Consider the following 21,438-nt stretch of genomic DNA (forward strand, 5'->3'; position numbering starts at 1 on the left):
CCACCTATAGGTGTAGAGTTACTATGATAATCCTAAAAGTATCCCAACTCTTGGGTAAGGAAACTAGTAAGAACATGGCCTTCACTAAGTCATGAAAGGAAATCTTTTGAGATGTTACTTGGCTGAAAATAGCATTGAACTCATTGAGGTGATTAGACATTGAAGTCCCCTCCTCCATGTAAGATCAATGAGTTTTTTCAATCGATAAACATGTGAGCGTACACTTTCTTTTTCATATAAGCTTTTTTCATAAACCATATGTATCTTCCATATCTTTCATATTAAAATACACAAATTTTGAGAGTATCAATATAATAGTGAAGCATGCGAGCTCATCCAATTCCTTCCATACATCTTCATCCATGTTCACAGGCTCACTCCCACTTCATTTGATCGACTTTACCTACTTCTTCTAGATCAATACATTGTAGATTTTCTCTTTCTAGTATGAAAAGTCCATATCATCAAGTTTTTAATTTTGAACAATGCATTCTTTAAGCTTGATGAAGAAGTCATAATGGCAAAAGTATGTTTGCACACCAAAGCAACAAGGCACATCTAACTGTAAGCTCAAAAAAGGCCAATAGATTGAAAATGAAGTATCCCACAAAGGCAAGCAATGGCTATCTAAGTATCAAATTAATATAAAAGTTTTATAAAATTTAAATTTTAGCACTCCAAAGGTATTAAAAAATTTGCAAAATGTTCCAAGTATTTTAGATATTGTCTAAATATCAAACAGCCACCAGAGATTGAGCAATGAGTACATGCAAATGTTCTTAACAAATAAAACCTAGCCCACATAATCTCTAGAAAGTGAGGATAAACCGCCATGGAAAATCCTCCAAGTTGAAAATTTCATTGAAAATTTTATGCAGTTTAAAGCCAAGAATAATCCAAGAGCCTCCCATACTAACTAGTCACTATTGATTAATGTTAAAGCCTTACATAAATATTTTTGTGATAAAGTAGATATCCTATAGCTCTCAAATAATCAAAAAATTAAGAAAAAATATAGTGAACAACATAAACCACCAAAAAACATCAAAATAGGTTGTTTTTATCATTAACAACCTCCTAGAGCATCTGAATCAGCAATACAACCCCCCATAGACATCACTCTCTCAAATCATCATGTCTTTCTTTCTTTCTATTTCTCAATTACAAACACAAGTAGTCCCCCTACTTTAAAGCAAGTAGATACGGATCAAGAAATCTCCCTACTAGATCCAAGTAGACCCCTTTCTTAAACCATTTTCTTTTGAAAAACAAGCTACCTCTATGCTTAAGCAACCCATGTGCTCTTGCATAAATCAAAAACATGTATCAAGATATTTTCCTAAGCATAAAAAACCAAGCTATTTTGCTTCAAATCCAACAACTAATGCCTATCCAAATCAATGCCAAAATGGGCTAGCCCCAAATTGATCTTTGATTACTCAAGTACCTGCTGGACTCAAATCTAGATCTCAATGATGAGAATAGTACATCTATCAATGTGCATGCAATAAGCATCAATGTTGTAAGAAGAAGCTCAAATCCTCAACCTTCACAATGAATTTTCAATCCTCATGCTCCTTGCTCCAAGTGCAAGTCCCCATAAACACCGAATGCCACTTTGATATGAGTTGAGAGGGAAGTAATGGTGAGATGTGTGATAGAAGTAATGAAGTACAAGAGAGTTGAGAGAGACAAAAGTAGAAGAAAGTTATGGATACAAAATAAATGGTATCCTTATTCTTTGTTATCTTCACTTACATATGACTGTACACTATGTACATATACAAATGTTATCCATCTCACTATTGGCCATCGGCCTTTACCCAACAATTTCTTTTGATGGCACGACCATAATACAAAGAAAGAGAAATATGGCAAAGGCTTCTTCCTATGCTAATATGTAGATGGAACACAAAGAAAAAACAAGCTTTTAGAAAAAAAAGTAAGGAAAATAAAGAAAAAATATTATTCCAATACTAACACGTGGATGGAATGCAAAGAAAGAGAATTTTTAAGAAAAAATAAACAAATTAATAAATTAATAAAATAATATATAAAAACTAAAAATGACATATTTAAAAAAGTTAAGCTAAAAGATAAAATATAACTAGGATTTAAGTTAGTATCTAGATGTCATAATCAAATTTCTTACAAAGTAGAATGTTATTTTTGAGCTATTAAGTAAAATATTTATGAATGGGCTTATAAACACAAAAGCAAAGGAAGGACAGAGAAAAGTGAGAGATACTCTTATTTAATTCATATTTGATCTAAAGTTGGAGAAAATCAAGCAATTAATGAGGTGTTATTTCTCCTCTATTTTTATCTAGTTGAGATATGATTAAGAAACTAATCTAAATCCTTTTTGGTTCAAAATTTTTCCTAATGATATATCATATCTTTTAGTTTTTAAAATGATTGAGTTCTTCATATTCATTATGTTCTTTATCTTCCACGCTATTATAAATATACTTAAGGTCTTGATCCTCTTTTTCATAAGGTTCACTAGCATTTCTTCTCTTGAGTAACTTCATTCTTTTCTATATAATAGGAGTCTTCAGCTTTGTACCATCAAGTTCACATAGAGACTATATAGGATTATCATGAATATGCCTCATAGTATATGGACTAAGCCACCTCTTTAAAACCTTCTTGATATTCCACTATGATAATTTCAAGACTATTCTCATAAAGTAGTACCCAATCTCCTTCTTCTATTGATCTTGTCAAACTCGTTCTTATTTTACAACTTGGCTTCTCTCAATCCTATCATTACAATTTCAATATCTTCATGTCTTCTTTCTAATTATCAAATCCAAAATGCAAAAAGGTATTCCCTACTCATGCCTTCCTTCCAAGGTAGCATATTCCAAGTAGTAGTAAGATCCTCAATGGGCGTAATTGGTTTCTAACCATACATTAATTCAAGAGCCATATATCTACTAGTTGCACTATGTGTAATACAATCATCCCATAAAGAATAAGGAGGCAAGCTGGGTCACTTGCAAATCTTTCCCCTACATGCTTTAGCCAAAGCTTTGAAATTTACATTCCTTTCAAGATTATAAGTTGTGGTGAGAGCAATTTTTAATCCCGTCCTTGAGAAGAACTCTTTGGTTTCTTTTGCATGCAATTCACATCTATCTACTGCCACAATTCTAACACAACCATAGCTTCATATCACATATTTCAAAAGAAATTCATAGGTAGTCTTCACTCTCAAGGCTTGTCCATCCGCTTGAGTAGTCTTCACTCTCAAGGCTCATCCTTCATAAGATCTTCTCTTGCAAGTGCAATGTATCATGTTTTTCAAAGACCTATAGGCATAGTCACCAAGTCAACCACCCACTTACAATGCACAGCCAATGGATGTGTTGGATGTAGCCTATCACACTGATGAGGACATTTGGCAAGTAATGCAAGTTTCAACAAATTGTAATACATCTTTGTACATTCCTTTCCATTAGTATCTTTCTTTTATTTTTGAACTTATGTATCCCAAAACCTGATAATTAGTTCGTAGACTTTCATGAAGTTCTCTCATAATCCATTACTAAGTTTTTTTGTTGCACACTATCCTCTATGGAGTACTATTTATTTTCTTTAGATGCTTCCATAAATATCCATTCTTCAAGAAGTACCCATATTATTTTCTTCAAATCTTTTTGAGCTATCGATTAGTCCAAAGACTTAATTGAACAAACAACACACACGCATGATAAAGTGTTGCACCCACAATACCAACTTTTTTTCCCTTGGAATCCATATATTCCTCATTCGTATTAATTAGGTTATCTTTACTAGCAATATGAAAAAAATTTTAGGTTCAAGGTTTTGACATAAGTAATCTTTCGTAGCATTGCAATGTTGGGAGTTGAACAACTAGCAATCATGCCAAGTAGTAGTAAAGCAATCTATTTCAACAACGAATGAAGCTCCAATAAAATACTTTTTTTCACACTTTAATTATATAATCACTCTCCATAGCTCCCTTTTAATCTGTCAATATTTTCCTTATTCTTGGCTCAACACATTGGTACAAATCTCATTGCATACCAACATCCTTGTTCATCATCTTGCCTAATACCCATTCAATCCTTGCAGATTTGGTATCCATTATGACAATGACATGATGTCCACTTTTATAATCAAATTTTCTTAGTGTTGGTGTTACTTGCAACAAATACATTAGCTTCTTTATCACTTATGTATCCCTTCCCATTGGAACCTTTGTCCTTTCCTCAATAATTGGTAGAGTGCATCTACAACATGAGCAAAATGTCAAATTCAAATAAGATAGAAGACACAATCACCCAAGAACCTTCATACCTTAGAAATAGTAGTGCAAACATCTTTCATCTTTTCAATTGCATCCACCTTAGATGGACATGGCCATCTACCATATGGCCCATATAAATGGCCCTCAATCAAGACTTTATTGATTATAAAAACAAATTTTGCCCTAAAAGAGTTAGATTTATTTCTTCCAACCTGGTTAAGATCTTCTCACAACTAGTTATATGACTTTTAATAAACTTTTGCACATTTTGGCATCCATTGATTCATCCTTAGCCTCTTCTTTGCACCCTTTTATCAGTACATCATCAAGAAAATGTATGTGATTTGTGGTATAAAATCATGTAAGACTTTGTTCATAGAATTCATCATATGCACAACTAAATTGGTTGCTCTCTATGGTAAGGCACGCATCCTCACTAATCCCAAATGTGTTTTTGTGGTTGTTACATATTTCATCTCAAAAGTCGATTGAAATTGACCATACTGAGATTAAAGAGCATCTAAGGAATAGATTGGTATTCCTACAAAGGCTTTTGTAAACTCATCCAAAATTGGACAACCTCCAATATCCTTGGTAGTACCTTATTCACTAGCTACATATCCTGCATAAGCCATAGAGTTTCATTCTTCTTTTTAGTATAGTGAACCACGTATTTGAATATGAAGGAGAAGATGGTTCCAAAATACCCATGCTTTTCTTTTTCATTTAGCAACTTAACCAATTTTGGTTAAGTGATATTTCGAAATTGGAATAAGTCACAAATTCTAAGGTACATGTGGCACAATAAAGGTGACCATTGGAGCAACAACACTAGGATCCGCATAGCCAATTTTAGGTGACTGAAAATTGCTTCACCATATTTTGATAACATTTTGTCAAAGCATTATTTCTTCTCATGGGTAAGAAAATCTTCATAACCGATTTTCAATTATTTCAAAGTTTCTACGGTAAACTCGTGCCCAATTTTCTTCAAATCCCTGAGATTTGCTATCAATGTGGTCACTCTATCTTCTTCCTATTATCCAAAGGTAATGGTAAAGCAATAGGTTTTACCTTCTTAGCCATATTTTTGTAGTTAGTTTCAATCCATATATTTGATCTTTCATTTGTATATATGCATTGATTTTTCTTGCCTTTAAATATCTTTAATCTCCTTATACACATCAATGGAGCATACTTTAGTAGTTTCATTTCTAGTGTCCATCTAGAATAAACTATAGCTCCAAGTTCCCCCATAGTGTTAATACAAGGCACCTCATCAAAAACTCCTAAGATGCATTCATTAGACTCAAGCAAACCATCCTCGTTCAAATCTTCTTAAGCCTTATGAACATACTATCTTTTATTTCTATGTATATTTTCAAGATTTTGAAAAAAAATTGAATCATCTATACTGATAATGTTGTAAATCATATAGAAAAAGCATATGTACCTGCTAAGCGATGTGAGAGCCTTTTTTTTTAGTACCATCATAGTCTTGCTTTATAATGGCACCTATTGAAAACCCATCATGTTTGGAGATTCTTTGAAATCTTTGGTATTTAGGGATAAAAGGATATTTAAAAAGGCTTTCACATGGTCTCTTTCATGATTTAGACATACATTGAGAAATAGAAAAGTGTTTCATCATGACTCCTAATCATAGCAGTAGTAGAACCATCATTTAGCACCTTAGCTTCCAAACAAATTACAGTAATATATGGCTATCCAAGAATTATAAGGTAAGTACTACAATTTATATGCTTGATTTTTGGCTTTGGCTTTGCATTGGTCCTATTTCTTCCCCTTTGAGACATCCTCCATGGACACCTCAAGTGGAGGACATTCATGAAGTATGTCTTGTTTAGATTCATGTTTCTCACTTTCTTTAGCTATCTTTTTTACGTTTCTTCATTCTCATCATCCTATTATGCTTCTACTCAAAAAGAACTTCATGGTTTATCTTTTAGCAATGTACACATACAATGAAATTGATCCATAGGATCATCCCAGTCACAATGTTGAGTACAATCATGTATGTGATTTAACTCATCCTTTGTAATCTTCCTTTTCTAATATGCTTGCATTGCATAAGCCCAAAGTTCATTTTTCTTACTAGTAATGGCCTCACTTTTGGAATCCTTTTTGAAATCTTTGCAACTTGCAAAACACAAGTTGCAACTTCAACAACAATAAAAGCATATATTACATATATGTCTTCCACTAGTTTCCTCATACAATTTTTTCTAAAATTAGTAGCAAGAGGCAACCCAATTCCATGCAATCTCACCATCTTTCAAAGAAAATAGCACCCTTTTTGAAGGCATCTTTGTAGGCATCACATTCCTTTTAGGAATGTTTTATGTTGTCACACAAATACATCTATAAACAAACCATTCTCAATTTTGAGACATATGTCCTAAAGATCGTCATTTTTCTGCTAAATACGTAACTTGTAGCTGCAAGCCCCACATTCCTTTTATTAATTCCTCTATCATATCATCTTTATTTGGAGATGTAATGACAATCAATTGTTTACTCACTTGCTTTATCTCATTTGGAATTGAAGTGATTCATGCAATAACCATCTTGTCTCTTTGTCTCTATCTTTTAGCAATCCTAGTAATGGCTTTCCTAACACCTTTCCAATCAATTTTTAGCCCTTTCTCTATAGTTTATCTTCCAAAAGCTCCTCAAGACTTAGCTACAATGAAGAATGCATAGCTTGGAAAAAAAAATCATTTTCTCTATCTTGAGAGTCAGTTGCTCTGTTCGAGAACTGTGCATATCTAGTTCAAATTATCATAATTTTATCACTGATAATCTCTTATTAGATTTAGTAATCCATTCCAAGAAATTTCTTTTTGTCACTTGTCCCATATCTTCCATGAATTATTCATCCGTGAGTATGTTTGAAAAATCATACCAGGTTGATCCATGATATGCTAGAATGTCTCTTACATGAAACCATTTCTCTAGAACTATAACACATATAGAATATTGACTCATCAAATCTGCATGAATTCTAATAAAGTCCAATTTATTTGCATGAAGTCTCAAGTATTTAGATACATCTTGATCTTCAAATATATTCATCTCGTGTACAATTGTTGGAGCACAATTAGCATTGCTTACTCTTGTTTATGTACTCCATACATCTACATAAACTGCCTCAAATATTTCCATCATACAAAGTGTATATATGAATAAGTGTCTCCCATGATGCTAAACTCACACCCTAGCTTTTTCACATCAGGTTCACCAAAAAAGATATTAAGATACTTGTCAAGGATGGCTAAGTAGACACCAAGTCTTAGATTGTGAAAATTCAACTTAGGAAGAAATAGATCTCATGGTATGGAGGGTGAGAAGAAAAGAGGCTTTAGAACCATAGCTATAAACAAATACATTGAAAACTTGTACATAATATCCTTGGAATCCAAAGAAAAGTATACATCTAACAAAAATAAGCATATGTTTCAAATTTTAATGCTTATGTAGAATAAAACCTAGGCTATGAATAGCCTATTTTTTATGAACAATTTGAATCATTTATGGACAATCTTATATGGTTCTATTGTTTAAAAATAGCCTTATTCTTGTGAATGAATACTCCTACTATTTTTCCACTTGTATTCTCTTATTTGTTCTAGATCAACCCACTATGCTTGATTCAAGGAGTAGTGTATGCTTCTCTTTGAACAGTTCAAACTAGTCTTATTTATGCCATTTCACCCCTATTGTGTGTTAATTCAACTTTGTTTTATATTAGTTCAACCATGTTTTAAGGAGCTCTATGTATCTCAATCTTTTTGTTTCCAATCTTCCTCTCTTCATCACACTATAGACTACTTTGCTCCAACAAAAGGAACCTTTTTCCATCTTATTGTTTCTTACACTTCTAGCTCCCAAAATTTATGTTCTTAGCCAAAAAAGGGTACCTCTTGTAGCATGTTCCACACTTGATATCTCCAAAATATCCCTCTCTTTTGTAACTTTTGTTTACAAAGGTTTTAAACCTTTTTTTATGGCTTATTTTGAGTACACTCATACTTTTAAGGGTCTATTTGAGTGTAATCCATACTCAAATCTTGTAAGACAATAACAATGCAATTGTGTATAGCAAGCAAGATCAACTTCATTTGAGCCTGATGAATCTTCCAAATCTATTTGCTCATAGATTTTTCACTTTCTACCTTCAAAACCATATGACACCATGTGCAGGCGTAGGAGGATTATGTCTACAAGTTGTCAAAAGGCCCAATATGGCGTGAAGCAAGTAAGCTCCTAGGGCTTAGTACCAGTAGATTGATTTGTTCTATCTATAAAGTGTCTTCCACCAATCAATCCATGACCCCCACCTTTACTATAAGATTAAAGGTGATCGTATGTGTGTTTTAGTCGTCTTGTATCTAGATAACTTGATCATTTTGGAGTGACTCACAACAAATTAATTGGACTAGATATATTTTGCAACAAGATTTTGACATGATAGGCCTTGGTATCCTTCACTTCTTCCTCACCCTTTAGATCTATCAAATGCCACAAGGCATCTTCATTTCACAACATAGGTACATTTTCGAGTTACTCTTAGAGTTATGTATGGCTAAGTCTCACGGCCTATTTCTTTCCCCATGGACCTAGAGTCCAAGTTGGTTATAATCAAAGATCCCCTACTAGATGCCACTCAATATAATTTCCTTTTTGACTGCTTGATGTGGCTTATCTATATTTGGCCAGACATTTCTTTTATGGTGGTACATGATTTTCTTATTTTATGAAGATTTCTGCTGATGATCACTAGAGATCCACTTTATGCTTGTCATGCAATTTGCAAGGGATCGGATCATATATGGAGAGGGGCCACTCTCACTAGATGGAGAAACTTAGATTGGGTAGGGGGGATATGGAGTCTCAATGCTTCACTACAAGCTTTGCTTTCTCCCTTGGATCAAGAGATATCACATGGTACAAGAAGAACTAGCCTACCATGGCTTTATCTTTTATAGAGGGAGAGTATCAAGCTCTTTATTCCACCACAAAGGCGGTAGTTTCGCTCCACTAGTTGTTGGCACATATTGGCTTTTCACAAACAAGACCCACAGTGACTAAACTAAAATATGCCCAAAGATTTGGCACTCAAAGCTCATTTAGCATCTAAACTTGTCATCTTATGTAAGATATATATAAATATACAAAAGGCACACATATGTACATACTCATGTATTCACTTCCTTGCTTGATGTTAAACAACACATGAAATGCATGCATTGTGAGAAAAATGTATATGGAAGTCGAGAAGTTTTTAATTTACTATCCCTCTTTACACTACAATATAGGTGACTTTTGGCAATACAATACCTATAAAAACTTAGCTTATAATCATATTTGATAATAAGTGTGTTTTTTAATAATTATAGCTTTTACAATTTGGATGTCTTTTATAGCTAAATTTGTGAAATTTTTCCCAACAAAAATTCATTGCACTTGGCTATGTATGGATAACTAGAGGGCCCTAGCTCTACCAAAGAACCCAATGTTTCATGCTTGCACAAAGCACGATGATGTTCAATACCACTTTTTTTGGAAGTGGATTGTGGATTTTAAGTTAAAAATAGCCTATTATCCCATGGACGACAATGCAATGAACCTCTTTACATTGCCTTTATCCCAAGCTTCTATGCTTCATCACATGAGGTCTTTGGGTCTTCAAAACACTCCCCACGAACTAAGAATGGTGTTAGCCTATATTCTCTCAACTTGCCATCTCTTGCTTGTAAGCTCTGTTGGGGTCTAAGGGAGACATAAGATCTTTGATTGTTTCAACCCATTTCAGTGGAAGATGGGGTAGAGAGTAGCAAGAATAGCATGGGAGATGTTGATAATGGTTGCAAGAGATAGTGGCAGTGATGAGGTATGAGGGTGAAGGTGAAGATATGTGGCATCAATGGAAAGGATAATTTTGACAGTAGTGGCATATGAGCAAATTCTAGGGTTGTGGAATATATTGGTGATGATGGAGATAAAGGGATCAAGAATTATTGCAAGGGGGGTCATGGTGAAAGGTGATAATCTAATGAGTGTTTGCTTGTGGAGACGTTTCTTATCTTCAGCCATGAATAGGAGGCATGTGACTTGTTTTTTTGGTATTTGTATTTTTTTCATACTTATGTGTGCTTTTTCATAAGTGCACATGTTTGATGATAAAAAATCAGACTAGTGTCTAGATCCTTCACATGTGTGCTATTAAGAGTTGTATGATTGTATAGACCATTTGCTCACATTCTACCAAGGAGTTCTATTAAGGTGATAAATTGGATTTGCAAGAGATGGTGCAAGATGTCAAGGCAACAATCGATCAAAAGCAAGTGTTTGATAGCAACTATCAATGTTTGATGCTAATAATTTTTTGATGTTCATGATATCACAAGTGTTTGATACTCCCAATTCAAAACATCACATATTCATGATAATGCTTGCAACTCATGTGAGATGGTGATGAAGGTAGGGTCATAGGCCATAATTATGCTAGAAACATAATATTAATGAGTTTGGGAATCTCCCAATTCCCATTTTTTGAATACTAAAAAGGTGGCACCCGGATAACATACCCATAAGTTTCTCAAAACCATATGATGTGACCTATCATTGGAAAGCGCTTGAAAAATGGAATCTATTGAGCTATAGAGCGCTCGATTTGGAGTTATAGTGTTCAAGTTATGACAAATCCAAAGATTTGACCACATGTCCCAAACTTATGGAAAATTCCCATATTCCCCAATATGGTGTTTAGATGGGCTAGGATGGCAAAATACAAGGCTAGGGTGGTGACAATGAAGTTCATCAAATCATAGGATGGTGGCCCATCCAATACCATTACATGAATCAAAGTGACAGGTCCTTCAATGGCAACAATAGCGCATGGTTGGGTAGTAAAAAGTGGTGGATCACATGGAGGTGGATATGAGTGATACTTAGCAGGTGGTGCAATTGGATGACATGGTGAGTTGTGGACTAGATGTCACAAAGGATGGTGGATATGGGGTAGTGCTAATGGGCTAGGAGGGGGTTGTGTAGTAGCTAGGCTAGGTCAAGGAGACAATGAGGGGTAGGAACATGTGGTGATTGGGTGCTAATGGGCTAAGAGGGGGGTTGTGTAGTAGCTAGGCTAGTGCAAGGAGATAATGAGAGGAAGGATCATGTGGTGAATGGGTGAGGGGTAGGATCATGAGGGGATACATGTGCTCAAGTTTTGTGGATATTGGATGGTGTAATGATTGGTTAGGTACTTAGATAATTAGCTAAACAAGCTGTCCAATCATGTGAAGAATGGTTGAATCATGTAGAGGTAATATACTGAGGGGTGGGACTGTACCAAGTTGGCAATTAGATAAGAATGATGATTGGGGTAAGCAAGTATTATGAGGGCATGCTATGTCAAAGGGAGAGTGTGAGAAGAGAAGATGATTGGATCATGTGATTGGATAGGAAACCTCATACACTAGGAGGTAAATCATGAAAGCTCATGTCCTAGGAGGGCAAGTCATGCTAGATAGGAAAGGTTAGGGTGGTGCTAGATATGTGAGCACAATGATGAGGAGGATGGATCATGACTAAGGTTGGGTCAAAATAAACAGCTAGAGAAGGGTGAAGAATGTGTAGTAGGGAGAGTGGTCATGAACTCCAATGTTGAGATGGCAAGCTCAACACATGCAGACATTGATGATGGACCGCTTGGCTAGATGGGTCCGCACGTCTACACATAGCACATTGTCAGAGGGGTATTTGTCGAAAGGTCGAATCCACTGGGGATCAAAAGTAGAAGGAAGTAGAGATAGGAGATGGAAAAGAAGATAGAGAATACCCAAGTGGTAAACACGAAAAAAACAAATCACAATGAATTGAATCAATATGTATTGAAAGAACCTAGAATCTTTGCACTACTCAAAAGCAATCTCCGTAGACATTAGTTCTCCTAGAGCTCCTTCATAGACCAAAAACGTGGATCAGAAAAATCAGCTCTTTCTCTGCTGCCCGGAACCCAAATCTGATGGCTCCCTTGGCTCCGAAAGGGGGGTAAAACCCCAAGACAAGACACGTGCTCACGGATCTCCCAGATCACTCATTCTTTCAATTCAATCTGCAATTTTCAACCTATTTACAGCTATCTCGACGTGCGCAATTTCGTCAATCTGTCTTTTTTGTGAAAAATCTCCTAATTGGCTAAAAAAGCAACCAGCTTTTTGCATGCCATCCTAATCTAGAAGCTTTTTCTAACTTTTTCGGATTTTTACAATAAATAATATCAAAAATAGACTAAAATTATCCAAAAATCTAGTATTTTCAGATAATCCATGCAACTCACACTAGTACTAATTGCTCAGTTCACATTGCCTCTCTAGATCAATAGAGAAGTCAGATGATGATGCATTCCATACTTTTTCACACTGTGTCCTCATAACATCACGACATCCACCCCCTCTGAACCTGCACATCCTCTAGTATGTGCCAAAATCCTAGTTGTCACCAGATTCTGAGTCCTCCTCATCCTCTGCAACCATATCCTTTACTTCTTCATCTTCCATATCTTCCTGGCTAGCCCCTATATCATGGCCACTATTTTCTTCCAATTCTGGCAACTCATAGGCAGTAGATTCCCGCCTTTTGAATAATTTGATTCTTTTCCCTGCTACCGAAAGTTTTATGGCTGTCCCATCCAGCTCATTTAATGCATAAGTAGCATTATCAAACACATGTCTCACCACATAGGGTCCAAACCATCTTTTGGAAACTTTACGCATGGCACTATGCTGGTTATCTAAACTGCTATCATAAACCAATACCCAATCCCCATCTTGTATGGTTCTTGGTCTCAGTCTATGAGTTTTTTCAAACTGTTTCTTGTTCTGTATCCTTGATGCCCTTAACTTTGTAGTTGTTGCCTCTATGTCTTCTGACTTTCTTTCCAACTGTCTAATGCATAAGGCCAACAACTCCTCTCGATTCAACTCCTCCTCCCAAGGTAACACACTTCATGTGACTGTCATCTCTTCTATCGGCATGATACGTTTTTGACCATACATCAATTCTGCAGGCATATATCCTGTAACAGCACTATAAGCTGTTCTGTCAGCCCACAAAGCATAAGGGAGAAATCATGGCCACTCTTTTGTCTTCTCTCCATATGCTTTTGCCAATGCCTTCACAATAGGTGGATGACCTCTTTCACTTTTGCCATTTTCTTCAGGGTTATAAGCTAAAGTTAAAGCAAGTTTTATCCCCAACTGTGCAAAGAAATCATGAGCTTCATCTGCATCCAGCTCACCCCTATCTGTTGTAATTTTTTCCACACAGCCATATCAACAAAAGATCTCTTCTAAGAGAAAAGTACATACGGCATTTGTCATCTTAGTACGTAGAGCTCTCCCTTCCACTTGATTAGTCAAGTCTTCACGACCAAGCACAAGATACCTCATTTGCCAAAGACCTGTAGGCATTGTGACCAAATCCACCACCCACTTAAAATGAAGAGACAATGGATATGTGGGTTGCAATCCATCCCGATGTCTCACAGTTGAATACATTTGACATGTCGTACATGTTTTCACAAAGTTAGCAATATCCTTATACATACCCTGCCACCAATATCTTTCTTTGATCTTTGTAAAAGTACCCCAAACACCTCTATGACCAACCCACAAGCTTTCATGCAATTTTTACGTTACTTTTACTTGTGAAGCTCTGTCACCCAAAACTCTCAATGGCATACCCTATTTCTTTTTAGCATGTTTCCATAAGTATCCATCTCTTAAGAAAAATCCATAGGCTTTCCTCTCGATATTCTTAAACTCCTCATCTGACCATTCATCTCTCTTTGTTAATGTACTGAGATATTGACCAATTCTCAACCACTCTCCTGTATATTTGTCTTCCAGAAACACTTCTGTACAAGATGCAAAACATCTAAAGTGTCTTCTCTTTGTTTTCCAAGCTTTTGTTAATTCTAGAGCAACACCTTGCATTGCTAAATTCACTCTTGCAACATCATTTTCAGCCATAAGAAAGTCATCGTCTTCCTCCTCATCGATCATCCCATCTTCATTCTCATAGTTATCTCTTCCTGCAATATGCTGAAATTTAGGGTTCAAAGATTTGATGTATGCAATCCATCGGAGCATAGCAATGTCCCGGGTAGCACAACTAGTAATCATACCCAATACCGGCAAACAATCAGTATCAATGACTACATGAGCACCCATAAAATACTCCTTATCACATTTAAGGGCTGTCACAATTCCCCATAATTCTCTTTTTACCTGTGGATACCTTCTCTGTCATTCAATCAATACTTTTGCACCAAAGCGTAATGCACATCTTTGCCCTTCCTCATCATTTTGCCCAATTGCCCATCCAATCCCGATTGCGCTTGTATCAATAGTAATAATGATAGGCTTTCCATGTGAATAGTTGACAGCAACCCTCCACGATAGAAAATGAACATGAAACCAAGGTAGAAGCGTGCAAAATCTATGCACATGGTTGAGCCATTAATCTCAAAACTGAAAAGGAACCATAAATCTCTCTTTTATTAATAAATAAATTCGTCATCTTCATCTATAACTTCAAGCATTATGCAAGAACAAAAGGGGAAAAAAAAGGAATTTCTGCACAAAAGACAGAGGAGAGAGGAGAGAGAACAAATTTTTGGCACCACCAAAAAGGGAGCATGCAATTGGACAAGAGAGGGAAGGGAAAGAGGCACATAACCACTCGTGCACTCCACCCCACCTCTTCCCCAAAAAGCACACCCCTTCATATTTTTATTATTTCTTTTAAACTTTGAGACATTTGATATCATAAGACCTTTGGCCTTTTATTTTGAGTATTCCTACCCTTCACCAATGCATGCACGTAACACTTTTGTGTATACCATTTATTTATTATGGTGGATATGGATGTGGCCCCCTCATGTAAGTGTGTATTTTAGTGATTTTGTAACAATGTAGTATTATTTTCTTGACAAAAAATAAAAATATGATGTATGCTTGGATTCTTTTGTGCCTTGTTTTTATGCTTCTTTTGAGTGTCATCATATTCCTCCCACACTGAAATGTGAAGCGTCCTCGCGAACCTTGTCAAAGAAGAACCAATGTCTAACACAAATAACTTTCAAATTTGTTAGTAAAACAACTTCAGTCACTAAGCCCAGCCATGGTAGGGTATGGGAATCCAAATCCATGACCACCAGAGTAAGTGAACTCCTGCCTCAGTTACTCCCACACTGAAAAACTTTACTAGTCTTCAAAGGATAGGGTTCAGTCTTCCACATGGAATCACAAGTATAACCTCTCCATCCAATAAAGGGAAAAAGAATAACTTCCTTCACTATGTAACTCAAAGGGCATCTCATCAAAATGAAGCTATCACTTGTGTATTGAAAAAGAGGAGAGCATGAGAATATACCCTTGGATTTTCTATAGGATATGTTCCTAGGGTAATTGGTGTAAGCTTGATTTAAAAGGTTAATGTGTTTGTATTGCATGTTCATAATGATTAAAGAAGAAGGGGAAAACAAACGGGGGCCACATAAGCAATTAGTGGTGCTAATAAGGGGGGGGGAATGGGAAACTTTGGGGAGTAGGTGAGGCTAATAGGGAAGTTATGTAGGAAAAGAGGGTAGAGCATAGGAATAACCACTTTCATTGTACATTTTTAATGTATTGCTTTTATATTTTTCTTAATTATTAGATTTGAGAAATATTCTTTTAAATATTTTAGAAAAATACTTATCTGTCCTTTGCAATCTCCATTGCCACATGAGATGAGGTAAAGGGAGGGGAATGAAATTGGTAGAGGAGAATAAGATTAGGGGGTGACGAGCCTAGAGGGAAGGAGGCATAATAAAGGGGCAACGGATGGAGGAATGAAGCATGGGAATAATGCTTTTACCTTTAAAGATTAAAATTCCTATGATTTTTTTTTAATGGTTAAACTTAAGTTCTTTTTAGGGTTTATCCATTCTCGTTGAGGGAAAGATGGAAAGGGTAGACTAAGAACGAGATATGGAGAGGAAAGAAAGATGCCATTCCCACCGAGCTTTCTCCTCCCATGACCTATTTGTTTTGGACATTGCCTTTAGTGTAGTTTTGACTTGACCATTATTATGATTGGTCTGTGTGAAGTACAAGAGGTTAAAGACTGCGTGTGAACTAAACTTTAGAGGTAGGGTTTCTTTAATGGATTGTTTAATGAGGAGAGAAAGAAGAAATATGTTGCTTTGGATCCATCTTTCGGAGAACAAATCTGCCATCATGAATCCTTGTTCCTCTTCTTCGGTAGGTGATCTTGATGGCGGCTCTATTCCAACTATTATGGCAATATTGATCTAGGACTCATTGTTTTTCTTCTCCATGGCGATGCTGATGACGAGGTGATCTAAATGTTTGGTTCTTTTGATCTGCTACTACTACGAGAGTTGTCTCAATTGTTGATCTTGATGTCTTGATCACCTTCCTCCCGGCAGACGCACCAATGGATTTCTCTCTGTCAAAATGAGACGTAAGGGCAAGAGTACGTTTGGTTGGAAATGGTGCAAGAAGGATGGGATTAAGGTTGCTGCGGGGACTGTGAGAAGTCCAAACATCTCTATCTCTCTCTTCTCTTTCTCTATCTCTCGTGCAATGTGGTAATGGCTGCCTTCTCATCCCTCTCCTTCTCTTATGTTCCTTTTCTTCTTCTTCTCGTTCCTCTTGGAGACATGGAGACATTGCATGTCTTCTTCATCTTTGCATCCTTCTCAAGTAGCCAAAATGTAGTGGGATCCATGTCCCACAGGGTACCTGTTCCTACAATATCATGGGGCAAAAAGCCTCGGTTTGTTGCATATGTGCCATCAAATCAGGTCCCATAACCCTTGTGTTCCAATTGCTTCTAGGTTGAGTAGCATTCATGACTAAATTTTTTTCCAGCAGCACGCCTTGCCACAGGTGTTGATACATCTGTGTCTCCATCTCCAGTCTTACACCCTTGAACAGAAGATTTGCAGAGGGGACAGGAAGCATTTATTTTTAACCACTAATCAACACACTCCACATGAAAATGGTGGGAACATGGTAATCCTCGTAGTTGTGCATTGTCCTTGTAGCGGCCCAGGTAGATACAACATGCCGCATCATCCCCTGCTATTACCCTCTTATTCTCTGTTCCTGCTGCCATCATACCACCTTCATTGGAGCTATCACTATCTGAAACATTGTAGCTGCTTTTCTCTCGCTGAAACGGTATCCTCTTGCTCCTGAACTTGTAAATGGGAAAAGAGGCAATAACATCGGCAGAGGCTCCCCTCCCTTCCATGTGACTTTCACGGAAACCGAGGAGGAAAATCACACAAGGAAGGCAACAGCACACAGCAGCACAGAGCATGAATGGCATTGCATAGCTGATGCAGTTTAGGCCCAAGAATGCTACACACAATCGGTAAAGCTTTGGGCTTTCTTCAGCAGAGAAGGGTCTTCCAAACACCCTGACAACGGGCTTCCATCTCATCCTGCACCTTCTTGTACTTTGGGACACACAATTTCTTCACTGCTTTCGCTCTTCAAGTCTCTCTTTTTTTTTCTTCCTTTGGTGTTTTGAGATCATCTTCTTCCCCGCCTATGCACCAAAATCACAGCAACCCTCCCACGGAAGAAAATGAACATGAAACTAAGGTAGAAGCGTGCAAAATCTATGCACATGGCTGAGCCATTAATCTCAAAACTGAAAAGGAACCATAAATCTCTCTTTTATTAATAAATAAATTCGTCATCTTCATCTATAGCTTCAAGCATTATCCAAGAACAAAAGGGAAAAAAAAGGAATTTATGCACAAAAGATAGAGGAGAGAGAACAAATTTTTGGCACCACCAAAAAGGAAACATGCAATTGGACAAGAGAGGGAAGGGAAAGAGGCACATAACCACTCGTGCACTCCACCTCACCTCTTACCCAAAAAGCACACCCCTTCATATTTTTATTATTTCTTTGAAACTTTGATACATTTGATATCATAAGACCTTTGGCAAAGTACCCCAAACACCTCTATGACCAACCCACAAGCTTTCATGAAATTCTTGCATTACTTTTACTTGTGAAGCTCTGTCACCCAAAACTCTCAATGGCATACCCTATTTCTTTTTAGCATGTTTCCATAAGTATCCATCTTTTAAGAAAAATTCATAGGCTTTCCTCTTGATCTTCTTAAACTCCTCATCTGACCATTCATCTCTCTTTGTTAATGTACTGAGATATTGACCAATTCTCAGCCACTCTCCTGCATATTTGTCTTCCAGAAACACTTCTGTACAAGATGCAAAACATCTAAAGTGTCTTCTCTTTGTTTTTCAAGCTTCTGTTAATGCTATAGCAACACCTTGCATTGCTAAATTCACTCAGCATCATTTTCAGCCATAAGAAAGTCATCTTCTTCCTCCTCATCCATCATCCCATCTTCATTCTCATAGCGTGCTTGAGATAACATGTCTGCCACTGGGTTATCTCTTCCTGCAATATGCTGAAATTCAGGGTTCAAAGATTTGATGTATGTAATCCACTGGAGCATAGCAATGTCCCAGGTAGCACAGTTAGTAATCATACCCTATACTGGCAAACAATCAGTCTCAATGACTACATGAGCACCCATAAAATACTCATGATCACATTTAAGGGCTGTCACAATTCCCCATAAATCTCTTTTTACCTGTGGATACCTTCTCTATCATTCAGTCAATACTGTTAAAGAAAAAGGAGTAGTTGCAGATATTGAAATATGGCATAAACGTATTGGACATACAAATGTGCAAAGGCTGAAAGTAATGCAATCCAGGGGATTGGTTAGAGGGTTACCTTCATTTAGAGTTACAGAATTGCATAAAGTCTGTGAAGCATGCCAGTTTGGTAAGGAAGCAAGACAACCCTTTACGCGTGACAGAGAAGTGAGTAGAAAAATACTTGATGTAGTGCATACAGATGTTTGGGAGCCTACACAGAATGTATCTCTTGGTAGTAGTCAATACTTTGTCACATTTATTAATGACTGTTCAAGGAAGTTATGGGTATACTTCATGAAGGAAAAAAGTAATGTGTTTGAGTACTTCAAATCTTTTAAGACAGCTGTTGAAACAAAAACAAGCTTAAAAGTAAAGAGCTTGAGATCATATGGAGGGGGAGAGTACCTCTCTAATGAGTTTAGAGGCTTCTTGAGGACTCATGGGATAAAGAGGCAATTTACTTGCAGGTATACCCCACAGCAAAATGGTGTTGCAGAAAGAAAAAACAAGCATATTGCAGAAGTTGCACTGGCATTAATGGGGCTGAAAAGAATATGCCTAAACATTTTTTGTCTGAGGCTGTCCATACTGTTGTTTACATTATGAACAGAACTCCCACAACTGCAGTTCATGGGTTGACTCCTGAAGAATGCTTTATTGGCAAGGAGCCTAATGTATCACACTTGAAAGTATTTGGTTGTGTTGCATATGTTCATGTGCCAGATGAGCTACGGAAGAAGCTTGATCCAAAGGCAAAAAAATGTGTTTTTATTGGATACTCTTTAGAGGAGAAAGGGTATCGTTGTTATAACCCTGTCACACAAGTGAGTTCAGAGTGAGCATGGATGTTATCTTTAATGAGATAGGAAGTTAGTATACACCTGCTGCTGGTGATGTTTTGGATGATGATAATGATCGGGACAGCTATGTGCAGAAAGATAAACAAGAATCACGGAGTCTTAGTGGACCAAAAACATCATCTGATACTACACCTACAGTGAGCCCTTGGTCTGGAAGACTAAGGAGTAGCCCCACATCTTCAGGTGGATCTATAAGTGTTGCAGGGAAGGACAAAGAAAAGAAGAAAGTGCTGGATGGTAATGATGCATCAACCAATCATTTGGGATTTGATGGAGATTCTAGTGGTTCGGAGAGTTTGGATGATGAGCTTGGCATTCCTTCAGTCAGGACGCCAGGTCTACAGAGAGCTCATAGTAATGTAAAGGCTCCATTGAGTGATCCGGTGGTACGCAAATCTAGCAGGATCAAATACCATGTTAAAAGATTTGGTTTTGAAGGTTATGCAGCTCATCATTATGCTTATATGGTGAAACTAGTTGAGGATGTTGAGCCCACTTGTTTTGAGGATGCTGTTGATCATGCTCATTGGGATGCAGCAATGGATGAGGAGATGGCTGCATTAGAAGCCAATAAAACTTGGGATTTGGTACCCTTACCTAAGGGTAAGAAAGCTATTGGCTGTAAGTGGTTTACAAAGTCAAGCATAATGCAGAAGGTTCAGTTAGCATGTATAAGGCTAAGTTGGTTGCAAAAGGTTATGCTCAAACATATGGCATAGATTATGAAGAGACATTCAGTCCAATTGTTAGGATGGCAACTGTTAGGTGTGTGATTATCTTGGCAGCAGCCAAAGGTTGGAGTTTACAGCAAATGGATGTTAAGAATGCCTTCTTGCATAGTGAATTGCAAGAAGAAGTGTATATGGAGTAGCCAGTAGGTTATGAGGATTTAGAGCATCCCACATATATGTGCAAGTTAAAGAAGGCGCTCTATGGGCTGAAGCAAGCACCTAGAGCATGGTCTGACAAGATTGGAGAGTATCTTGTCAATATTGGATTTTGTATTTCTGATGTTGATCACTCACTTTATGTGAGAAAGGGAGATGCAAGTTTGGTCATCATAGTCATCTATGTGGATGACTTGATTATTACACGTGACAATGACAATGGGATTACTGAAGTTAAGGACTTCTTGAAGAAGAAGTTTGAGATGAAAAATTTGGGTGAGCTGAGATCTTTCTTGGTATTGAGGTGATCTGATGTGATGATGGTATATGGCTGTCCCAAAGGCAGTATAGCTTGGATAAGTTATCCAAGTATGGTATGACAGCATGTAAGCCTCTTTCAGTACCATTGGAGCAAAATGTGAAGTTGAGTACTGATGTTGGGGATGAGATAGAAGACCCTACTATGTTCAGGAGGGTAGTAGGGAGTTTGCTCTACATGACTATCACACGGCCAGACTTGAACTATGATGTTGGCCTTGTTAGTCAGTTTATGCAGATGCCTAGAAAGCCTCATTTGGATGCAGTTAGATGTATATTGAGGTACG

At 37.0% G+C, this 21,438-nt stretch overlaps 1 pseudogene; it reads right to left on the reverse strand.

Annotated features, from left to right (window-relative positions):
• Positions 1–17,209: 17,209 nt before the first annotated feature.
• On the reverse strand, positions 17,210–17,824 carry LOC148013145 (E3 ubiquitin-protein ligase At1g12760-like; annotated as a pseudogene).
• Positions 17,825–21,438: the final 3,614 nt, after the last annotated feature.

This window comes from Lygodium microphyllum, chromosome 26, assembly GCF_053477565.2.
Source record: "Lygodium microphyllum isolate KBCC chromosome 26, Lygodium_microphyllum_v1.1.10, whole genome shotgun sequence".
NCBI classification, from domain to species: domain Eukaryota; kingdom Viridiplantae; phylum Streptophyta; class Polypodiopsida; order Schizaeales; family Lygodiaceae; genus Lygodium; species Lygodium microphyllum.